This window comes from Arachis hypogaea, chromosome 12 (genome assembly GCF_003086295.3).
Source record: "Arachis hypogaea cultivar Tifrunner chromosome 12, arahy.Tifrunner.gnm2.J5K5, whole genome shotgun sequence".
Lineage (NCBI taxonomy): Eukaryota > Viridiplantae > Streptophyta > Magnoliopsida > Fabales > Fabaceae > Arachis > Arachis hypogaea.
The window spans coordinates 56054748-56066385 of NC_092047.1; the positions used below are offsets into that span (position 1 = coordinate 56054748).

General features: G+C 38.2%; 1 non-coding gene across 1 annotated transcript; it reads left to right on the top strand.

The window, feature by feature from the left end:
• The first annotated feature begins 3983 nt into the window (after positions 1-3983).
• Positions 3984-4091, top strand: LOC112731030 (small nucleolar RNA R71). The gene has a single exon (XR_003166826.1). It is a non-coding gene; the product is annotated as a small nucleolar RNA R71 (small nucleolar RNA).
• Positions 4092-11638: the final 7547 nt, after the last annotated feature.

Here is an 11638-nt window from a genome sequence, read left to right on the forward strand (position 1 = left end):
ATATTCCATAGTTGCCATGATGCTAAGCGATGCGAACGCGTGATCCACGCGGACGCGTCGCATCTACGAACTTCAATCCGCGGGGCCGCGTGAGCGACGCCTCTGCGTCACTTGCCCGCGACCTGAACGTACCAAAATACGCTGGGGGTGATTTCTGGGCTATTTTTGACCCAGTTTGCGGCCCAGAAAACACATATTAGAGGCTATAAAGTGGGGGAATGCATCCATTCAAAGGAAGGAGCTCGCCAATTTTTACTTCCCATGATTTAGATTTAGTCTTGAGAGAGGTTCTCTCCTCTCTCTCTTAGGATATGAAATATGGGTTTATGAGCCAACTTTACATTTTTCGGACTGAAATCTAAGTATGTCCCCCGAACCATTGTGAGCCAATTCCTTGGGTCCGGGTTCACACTTTGATCATGGTTCTTGGTGATCCATGCATTAGCATAGAATGTTTATGGTGTGTGAAAATGAAGGAGTGAAGATTGGTTTATATAGGAGTGGATAGAGGAGTAGGGTTCGGTCATATATGGGTGGGTTTGGGAGGTTAATTAGTTTAAATTTTAATGGTGAGGTAGATGGGGTTTTATGATGGATGGATGTGGATTGGTGAAGAAATTATGGAGAAGAGGGTAGGATTTGATAGGTGAGGAGGTTTTGGGGAAGATGTATTGAGGTGATTGGTGAAGGGTATTTGGGGGAGAGTGTTATGGAAAGGTGAGAAGAAGAGAGAGAGAGATGAGGTAGGTGGGGATCCTATGGGGTCCACAGATCTTGAGGTGTCAAGGATTTCTCATCCCTGCACCATATTGGCGTGTAAACGCCCCTTGCTTGCCAATCCTGGCGTTAAACGCTAGGTTGTTGCCCATTTCTGGCATTTAACGCCAGCTCTGTACCCATTTCTGGCGTTTAACGCCAGCTCTGTGCCCATTTCTGGCGTTTAACGCCAACTCTGTGCCCATTTCTGGCGTTTAACGCCAGCTCTGTGCCTATTTCTGGCATTAAACGCTAGTCTGGTGCCCATTTATGGCGTTAAACGCCCATTCTGCTACCCTTACTGGCGTTTAAATGCCAACAAGTTTCTCCTCTAGGGTGTGCTGTTTTTAATACTGTTTTTTATTTTGTTTTTGCTTTTTCAGTTATTTTTGTGACTTCATATGATCATCAACCTACAGAAAACATAAAATAACAATGGAAAATAAATAGATATGATTAAATAAAATTGGGTTGCCTCCCAACAAGTGCTTCTTTAATGTCAATAGCTTGACAGTGGGCTCTCATAGAGCCTCACAGATACTCAGAGCGTGATGATGGCCTCCCAACACCAAACTTAGAGTTTGAATGTGGGGGCTCTATTTGACTCTGCATTGAGAGAAGCTTCTCATGCTTCCTCTCCATGGTTACAGAGGGAGATCCTTGAGCCTTAAACACAAGGGAGTCCTCATTCACTTGAAGGACCAATTCTCCTCTGTCAACATCAATCACAGCTTTTGCTGTGGCTAGGAAGGGTCTGCCAAGGATGATGGATTCATTCATACACTTCCCAGTGTCTAGGATTATGAAATCAACAAGGATGTAATGGTCTTCAACCTTTACCAAGACATCCTCTAGAAGTCCATAAGCCTGTTTCCTTGAATTGTCTGCCATCTCTAATGAGATTCTTGCAGCTTGTACCTCAAGGATCCCTAGCTTCTCCATTACAGAGAGAGGCATGAGGTTTATGCATGACACTAGGTCACACAGAGCCTTCTCAAAGGTCATGGTGCCTATGATACAAGGTATTGAGAACTTTCCAGGATCCTGTCTCTTCTGAGGTAATCTCTGCCTAGTCAAGTCATCCAATTCTTTGGTGAGCAAGGGGGGTTCATCCTCCCAAGTCTCATTACCAAATAGCTTAACATTCAACTTCATGATTGCTCCAAGGTACTTAGCAACTTGCTCTTCAATAACATCTTCATCCTCTTCAGAGGAAGAATACTCATCATAGCTCATGAATGGCAGAGGTAAATTCAATGGAATATCTATGGTCTCAGTGTGAGCCTCAGATTCCCATGGTTCCTCATTAGGGAACTCCATGGTCTCAGTGTGAGCCTCAGATTCCCATGGTTCCTCAGTTTGTTTTTGCTTTTTCAATTGTTTTTGTGACTTCACATGATCGTCAACCTACAGAAAACATAAAATAACAATAAAAAATAGAGATTTAACATAGATAATTAAAGATTGGGTTGCCTCCCAACAAGCGCTTCTTTAATGTCAATAGCTTAACAGTGGGCTCTCATGGAGCCTCACAGATGTTCAGAGCAATGTTGGAACCTCCCAACACCAAACTTAGAGTTTGAATGTGGGGGTTCAATACCAAACTTAAAGCTTGGTTATGGCCTCCCAACACCAAACTTAGAGTTTGACTGTGGGGACTCTGTTTGACTCTGTATTGAGAGAAGCTTTTCATGTTTCTTCTCCATGGCTACAGAGGGATATCCTTGATCTTTAAACACAAGGTAGTCCTCATTCACTTGAAGGAGTAATTCTCCTCTGTCAACATCAATCACAGTTTTTGTTGTGGCTAGGAAGGGTCTGCCAAGGATGATGGATTCATCCATACACTTCCCAGTCTCTAGGATTATGAAATCAGCAGGGATGTAATGGTATTCAACCTTTACCAAGAAATCCTCTACAAGTCCATAAGCCTGTTTCCTTGAAATGTCTGCCATCTCTAGTGAGATTCTTGCAGCTTGTACCTCAAGGATCCCTAGCTTCTCCATTACAGAGAGAGGCATGAGGTTTATGCTTGACCCTAGGTCACACAGAGCTTTCGGAAAGGTCATGGTGCCTATGGTGCAAGGTATTGAGAATTTTTCAGGATCCTGTCTCTTTTGAGGAAATCTCTGCCGAGTCAAGTCATCCAGTTCTTTGATGAGCAATAGAGGTTCATCCTCCCAAGTCTCATTACCAAATAACTTGGCATTTAGCTTCATGATTGCTCCAAGGTACTTAGCAACTTGCTCTTCAGTAACATCTTCATCCTCTTTAGAGGAAGAATACTCATCAGAGCTCATGAATGGCAGGAGTAAATTCAATGGAATCTCTATGATCTTAGTGTGAGCCTTAGATTCCCATGGTTCCTCATCAGGGAACTTCATGGAGGCCAGTGGACGTCCTTTGAGGTCTTCCTCAGTGGAGATCACTGCCTCATCCTCCTCTCCAGGTTCGGCCGTGTGAGTTATAGTTATGGCCTTGCACTCTCTTTTTGGATTCTCTTCTGTATTGCTTGGGAGAGTGCTAGGAGGGAGTTCAGTAACTTTTTTACTTAGCTGACCAACTTGTGCCTCCAAATTTCTAATGGAGGATCTTGTTTCATTCATAAAACTTTGAGTGGTTTTAATTAGATCAGAGACTATGGTTGCTAAGTCAGAGTGGCTCTGCTTAGAATTCTTTGTCTGTTGCTGAGAAGATGACGGAAAAGGTTTACTATTACTAAACCTGTTTCTTCCACCATTACTGTTGTTGAAACCTTGTTGAGGTCTCTGTTGGTCCTTCCATAAGAGATTTGGATGATTTGTCCATGAAGGATTATAGGTGTTTCCATGGGATTCTCCTATGTAATTCACCTCTTCCATTGCTGGGTTCTCAGGGTCATAAGCTTCTTCTTCAGAAGATGCTTCTTTGGTACTGCCTATTGCTGCTTGCATTTCAGACAGACTCTGAGAGATCATATTGACTTGTTGAGTCAATATTTTATTCTGAGCAAATATGGCATTCAGAGTATCAATCTCAAGAACTCCTTTCTTCTGATTTGTCGCATTATTCACCGGATTCCTTTCAGAAGTGTACATGAATTGGTTATTTGCAACCATCTCAATGAGTTCCTGAGCTTCTGCAGGCGTCTTCTTCAGATGAAGAGATCCTCCAGCAGAGCTGTCCAATGACATCTTGGACAGTTAAGACAGACCATCATAGAAGATACCTATGATGCTCCATTCTGAAAGCATGTCAGAAGGGCACCTTCTGATTAATTGCTTGTATCTTTCCCAAGCTTCATAGAGGGATTCACCTTCCTTCTGTCTGAAGGTTTGGACTTCCACTCTAAGCTTACTCAATTTTTGAGGTGGAAAGAACTTTGCCAAGAAGGCATTGACTAGCTTTTCTCAAGAGTTCAGGCTTTCTTTAGGTTGTGAATCCAACCATGTTCTAGCTCTGTCTCTTACAGCAAAAGGAAAGAGCATAAGCTTGTAGACCTCGGGATCAACCCCATTGGTCTTGACAGTGTCACCGATTTGTAGGAATTCAGCTAAGAACTGATGAGGATCTTCCATTGGAAGTCCATGAAACTTGCAATTCTGTTGCATTAGAGAAACTAATTGAGGCTTAAGCTCAAAGTTGTTTGCTCCAATGGCAGGGATTGAGATGCTTCTCCCATAGAAGTCGGGAGTAGGTGCAGTAAAGTCACCCAGCACCTTCCTTGCATTGTTGGCATTGTTGTTTTTGGCTGCCATGGCTTCTTCTTCTTTGAAAAGCTCTGTTAGCCCCTCTACAGAGAGTTGTGCTTTAGCTTCTCTTAGCTTTCTCTTCAAGGTCCTTTCAGGTTCAGGATCAGCTTCAACAAGAATGCCTTTGTCTTTGCTCCTGCTCATATGAAAGAGAAGAGAACAAGAAAGTATGAAATCCTCTATGTCACAATATAGAGATTCCTTGAGGTGTCAGAGGAAAAGAAGAATAGAAGGAGGAGATAGATAGAAGAGAATTCGAACTTATCAAGAGGGATAAAGTTCGAATTGCACCTTAAGGAGGAGTGTTAGTCCCTTAAATAGAAGGATGTGAGAAGAGGGGAAGAATTTTCGAAATTAAAGTAAAAAATTTTTAAAATAATAAAAAGAAATTTGAAAATTTGATTGAGATTTTCGAAAATTAAGATTGGGAAAGAAATTAAGTGATTTTGAAAAAGATTTTTGAAATTAGAAATAAAAAAGATATGCTTGAAAATTAATTTTGAAAAAGATATGATTGAAAAGATATGATTGAGAAGATATGATTGAAAATCAAATAAAAAGAAAGTTTTAAAATTAAAGTTGATTACTTGACTAATAAGAAATTAAAAGATATGATTCTTAGAATTTAAAATTTTGATCCTTTCTTAATAGGCAAGTAACAACTTAAAAATTTTGAAGTAAAACATTAATTGAAGCAAGGATTTTCGAAAATAATAAAAAAATGGAAAGAAATTAATTTTGAAGAGATATGATTGAAAAGATATGATTTGAAAAAGATTTGATTTTGAAAAATTATGAAAATTTGAAAAAGATTTGAATTAAAAACAAAATCTTCCTTCTAGTGTCCTCTTGGCGTTAAACGCCCAAAATCCTACCTTTTTGGGCGTTTAACGCCCAGCCAGGCACCCTGCTGGCGTTTAAACGCCAGTTTTCCTTCTTCACTGGGTGTTTTGAATGCCCAGCTTTTTCTGTTTGATTTCTCTGCTGAATGTTCTGAATCTTCAATTCTCTTTATTATTGAATTGAAAAGACAGTTTTGAAAATTTTTTTTTGAATTTTTAATAATGAGAAACAAATAAAATGTAACTAATTCATGAAAAACTAAGATCAAATAAGCAATGCATGCAGGACACTAAACTTAGAAATTGACACTAAGATAGATAAAATATTTTTGATTTTTATGATTTTATAAATTTTTTTGTGATTTTTCGAAAATCATATGGAAAAGAGAATAAAGAGATTCAAAACTTTTAATAAGAATTCCAGGAATCATGCAATGTTAGTCTAAAGCTTCAGTCTAAAAAGATTAGACATAGCTAGCCAAGCTTCAGCAGGACATTACATTCAGCAGCTAAATTGATGAGAATCAATCAGCTTTTGTGATGATAAGAACATCACCTTGAAACTCTAGAATTCATTCTTAAAAATTCTGAAAAATAAAAAGAAAAGTACCTAATCTAAGCAACAAGATAAACCGTCAGTTGTCCAAACTTGAACAATCCCCGGCAACGGCGCCAAAAACTTGGTGCACGAAATTGTGATCATCAACAATGGCGCCAAAGACTTGGAGCTCTCAAACGTGAATCACACTTTGTCACAATTCCGCACAACTAACCAGCAAGTGCACTGGGTCGTCCAAGTAATACCTTACGTGAGTAAGGGTCGATCCCACGGAGATTGTCGGCTTAAAGCAAGCTATGGTCATCTTGTAAATCTCAGTCAGGCAGATTCAAATAGTTATGGAGGATTGATAATTAAAATATGAATAAAACATAAAATAAAGATAGAGATAGAGATACTTATGTAATTCATTGGTAGGAATTTCAGATAAGCATATGAAGATGCTTTGTTCCTCTCGAACCTCTGCTTTCCTATTGCCTTCTTCCAATCATTCATACTCCTTTCTATGGCAAGCTTTATGTTGGGCATCACCGTTGTCAATGGCTACTTCCCGTCCTCTCAGTGAAAATGTTCTACGCACGCTGTCACCGCACGGCTAATCATCTGTCGGTTCTCGATCATGTTGGAATAGGATCCATTGATCCTTTTGCGTCTGTCACATGCCCAACAATCGCGAGTTTGAAGCTCGTCACAGTCATCCCTTCCCAGATCCTACTCAGAATACCACAGATAAGGTTTAGACTTTTCGGATCTCAAGAATGACCGCCAATAATTCTAGCCTATACCACGAAGGTTCTAATCTTAGATTAGAAACCCAAGAGATACACATTCAAGCTTGTTTGCATGTAGAACGGAAATGGTTGTCAGTCACGCGTTCATAGGTGAGAATGGTGATGAGTGTCACATAATCATCACATTCATCATGTTCTTGGGTGCGAATGAATATCTTGGAGAAGAAATAGACTTGAGTTGAATAGAAAAACAATAGTACTTGTATTAATTCATGAAGAACAGCAGAGCTCCACACCTTAATCTATGGTGTGTAGAAACTCCACCGTTGAAAATATATAAGAACAAGGTTCAGGTATGGCCGTGAGGCCAGCCTCCCAAAACGTGATCAAATGTATGAAAAGTATATAAAAAGTGTGTCAAATACAATAGCAAAAGGTCCTATTTATAGAGACTAGTAGCCTAGGGTTACAGAAATAAGTAATTAATGCAGAAATCTTCTTCCGGACCCACTTGGTGTGTGCTTGGGCTGAGCATTGAAGATTTCATGTGTAGAGACTTTTCTTGGAGTTAAACGCCAGCTTTTGTGCCAGTTTGGGCGTTTAACTCCAGCTTTTATGCCAGTTCTGGTGTTTTGACGCCAGAATTTTTGTGCTGACTTGGAACGCCGGTTTGGGCCATCAAATCTCGAGCAAAGTATAGACTATTGTATATTGCTGGAAAGCCCAGGATGTCTACTTTCCAACACAGTTAAGAGCGTGCCAATTGGGCTTCTATAGCTCCAGAAAATCCACTTCGAGTGTAGGGAGGTCAGAATCCAACAGCATCTGCAGTCCTTTTTCAGCCTCTGAATCAGATTTTTGCTCAGGTCTCTCAATTTTAGCCAAAAAATACCTGAAATCACAGAAAAACACAAAAACTCATAGTCAAGTCCAGAAAAGTGAATTTTAAATAAAAACTAATAAAAATATAATAAAAACTAACTAAAATATACTAAAAAAATACTAAAAACAATGCCAAAAAGCGTATAAATTATCCGCTCATCATCAACCCTATTGGTCTTAATAGTATCACAGATTTGCAAGAATTCAGCTAAGAACTGGTGAGGATCTTCTAATGAAAGTCCATGAAACTTGCAATTCTGTTGCATTAGAGAAACTAATTGAGGCTTAAGCTCAAAGTTGTTTCTCCCATAGAAGTCAGGAGTAGGTGCAGTAAAGTCACCAAGCCCCTTCCTTGCATTGTTAGCATTATTGTTGTTTTCGTCTGCCATGGCTTCTTCTTATTTGAAAATTTCTGTTAGGTCCTCTACAGAGAGTTGTACTTTAGCCTTTCTGAGCTTTCTCTTCAAGGTCCTTTCAGGTTCAGGATCAACTTCAACAAGAATGCCCTTGTCCTTGCTCCTGCTCATATGAAAGAGAGAAGAAGAAAGTATAGAACCCTCTATGTCACAGTATAGAGATTCCTTGAGATGTCAAAGGAAAAGAAGAATAGAAGGAGGAGGTAGAGAGAAGAGAATTCAAACTTATAGAGAGAGAGAGTCCGAATTGCTGATAGTGGAGGAGTGTTACTCCTTAAATAGAAGGATGTGAGAAGAGGGGAAGAATTTTTGAAAATAAATTAAAAAGATTTTGAAATAATTAAAAGAAATTTGAAAAATTGATTGATGATTTTTGAAAATTAGAATTGAGAAAGTAGTTAAGTGATTTTTGAAAAAGATTTTGAAATTAGAAATCAAAAAGATATGATTGAAAATTATTTTGAAAAAGATGTCATTGAGAAGATATGATTGAGAAGATATGATTGAGAATCAAATTTAAAAAAGAAAGTTTTAAAATTAAAGTTGATTACTTGACTAACAAGAAATTTAAAAGATATAATTCTAGAATTTAAAATTTCATCCTTTCTTAATATGCAAGTAACAACTTAGAATTTTTGAATTAAATCATTAATTGTAGCAAGGATTTTTGAAAATAGTAAAAAAAATAGAAAATGGAAAGAAATTGATTTTGAAAAGATATGATTGAAAAGATATGAATTGAAAAAGATTTGATTTTGAAAAATTATGAAAATTTGAAAAAGATTTGAATTAAAAACAAAATCTTCTCTCTCGTGCCATCCTGGCGTTAAACGCCCATAATGGTATCTATTCTGGCGTTTAACGCCCAAAATACTACCTTTTTAGGCGTTTAACGCCCAGCCAGGTACCCTGGCTGGCGTTTAAACGCCAGTTTTCCTTCCTCACTGGGCCTTTTGAACGCCCAATTTTTTTCTTTGTAGTTCCTCTGCTGTATGTTCTGAATCTTCAATTCTCTGTATTATTAACTTAAAAAGACATAATTTTGAAAACTTTTTTGAATTTTTAATGATGAGAAATAATCAAAATGCAACTAATCATGAAAACTAAGATCAAACAAACAATGCATGCAAGACACCAAACTTAGAAATTTTCATATTAGAGACACTAACAAATTGAGAATGCATATGAGAAACAACAAAACACACAAAACAAGAGAATTTAAAGATCAGAGCAAGGAAATCATCAAGAACAACTTGAAGATTAATGAAGAACAAAATTCATACATTCGAAAGATGCAGGAATAAATAAAACATGTAGGACACCAAACTTAAAAATAAACACTAGACTCAAACAAGAAACACAAAATTTTTTTGGTTTTTATGATTTTATAAATTTTTTTTGTATTTTTTTCGAAAATTATTTGGAAAAGAAAAATAAGGTTTTCAAAATTTTTAATAATAATTCCAGGAATTAGACATGGCTTATTAGCCAGCCAAGCTTTCAGTGAAAGCTTCGGTCCAAAACACTAGACATGGCCAATGGCCAGCCAAGCTTTAGCAGATCATTACGTTCAACAGCAAGATTGATAGAAATCAACAAGCCCTTGTGATGATAAGTTGAAACCTCGGTCCAAACGTTTAGACATGGTTTCACAACCAGCCAGACTTCAACAAATCATCATGAAACTCTAGAATTCATTCTTAAAAACTCTGAAGAACAGAATAGAAATATTTTTATTTTTTTTAAATATTTTTTGAAAATAAAGAGTTAAAAGCTTAAACATAAAATAAAATTACCTAATCTGAGCAACAAGATGAACCGTCAGTTGTCCAAACTCGAACAATCCCCGGCAACGGCGCCAAAATCTTGGTGCACAAAATTATAATCATCAATGGAGCCAACAACTTGGTACGCACAATTGTAATCTCAACTCTTTTTCACAACTCCGCACAACTAACCAGCAAGTGCACTGGGTCGTCCAAGTAATAAACCTTACGTGAGTAAGTGTCGATCCCACGGAGATTGTTGGCTTGAAGCAAGCTATGGTCATCTTGTAAATCTCAGTCAGGCAGATTTAAATGGTTATGGAGAATTGATAATTAAAAGATGAATAAAATATAAAATAAGATAGAGGTACTTATGTAATTCATTGGTGAGAATTTCAGATAAGCGCATGAAGATACTTTGTTCCTCCTGAACTTCTGCTTTCCTATTATCTTCATTCAATCATTCATACTCCTTTCCATGGCAAGCTGTATGTTGGGTTTCACCGTTGTCAATGGCTACCTCCCGTCCTCTCAATGAAAATGGTCCAAATGCGCTGTCACCGCACGGCTAATCATATGTCGGTTCTCGATCATGTTGGAATATGATCCATTGATCCTTTTGCGTCTGTCACTACGCCCAACACTCGTGATTTTGAAGCTCGTCACAGTCATCCCTTCCTAGATCCTACTCGGAATACCACAGACAAGGTTTAGACTTTCTGGATCTCAAGAATGGCCACCAATAATTCTAGCCTATACCACGAAGGTTCCAATCTTAGATTAGAAACCCAAGAGATACACATTCAAGCTTGTTTGCATGAAGAATGGAAGTGGTTGTCAGGCACGCATTCATAGGTGGAAATGGTGATGAGTGTCACATAATCAACACATTCATCATGTTCTTGAGTGCGAATGAATATCTTGGAGAAGAAATAGGCTTGAGTTGAATAGAAAAACAATAGTACTTTGCATTAATTCATGAGGAACAGTAGAGCTCCACACCTTAATCTATGGTGTGTAGAAACTCCACCATTGAAAATACAAAAGTGATAATGGTGATCATTGGCTTCGGCCCCAGAGAGGGAACCATAAGAACCAAGATGATCCGAAGATGAAAATACAATAGCAAAAGGTCCTATTTATAAATAACTAGTAGCCTAGGATTTACAGAAATAAGTAATTAATGCAGAAATCTTCTTCCGGACCCACTTGGTGTGTGCTTGGGCTTATCATTGAACTTTCATGTGTAGAAACTTTTCTTGGAGTTAAACGCCAGCTTTTGTGCCAGTTTGGGCGTTTAACTCCAGCTTTTCTGCCAGTTTTGGCGTTTTGACGCCAGAATTTTTATGCTGACTTCGAACGCCGGTTTGTGATGCCAGGGCATTTTGGCCAGTTTCACTGACCTTTTCATTACTGTTTTTAGGGTAGTTCCATGCATTTCCTTAGGAAATAAGATAGTTTTGGGTAGATATTCACTTACATCTTGATTCCAGTATACATTGTGCACTTTACATGATTTCATAAGGATTTTGCATAAATTTAAGGACAAATTGGATGTTGCATCTCCCATGACTTGGACTAGAACTTTGATGCACTTTATTGCTAGATTTCAGGAAAAAGGAAGCAAAGAAGAACCACATTAGTGGCTACGTTAGTTACACTAACGTTAACACTAACGTGGAATGGGAGTAACTTGCAAAATTAATGAGAAAAGTAATTGCCAATAACGCTCTCGAAGCCATCATTTCCCACGTTAAGAGTCACGTTAACTAAGTTAACTTGAACTCTAACATGGAAGAAAGGAAATGAGTCAACGTTAGTGACACTTAACATTATCACTAACGTTGGACCAAGCTCATAAGTGGCCACGTTAACTTAGTTAACATGGCCTCTAACGTTAAGAAGAAAGGGGGGAGGCCAATGTTAGTGACATTCAACATTATCCCTAACGTTGG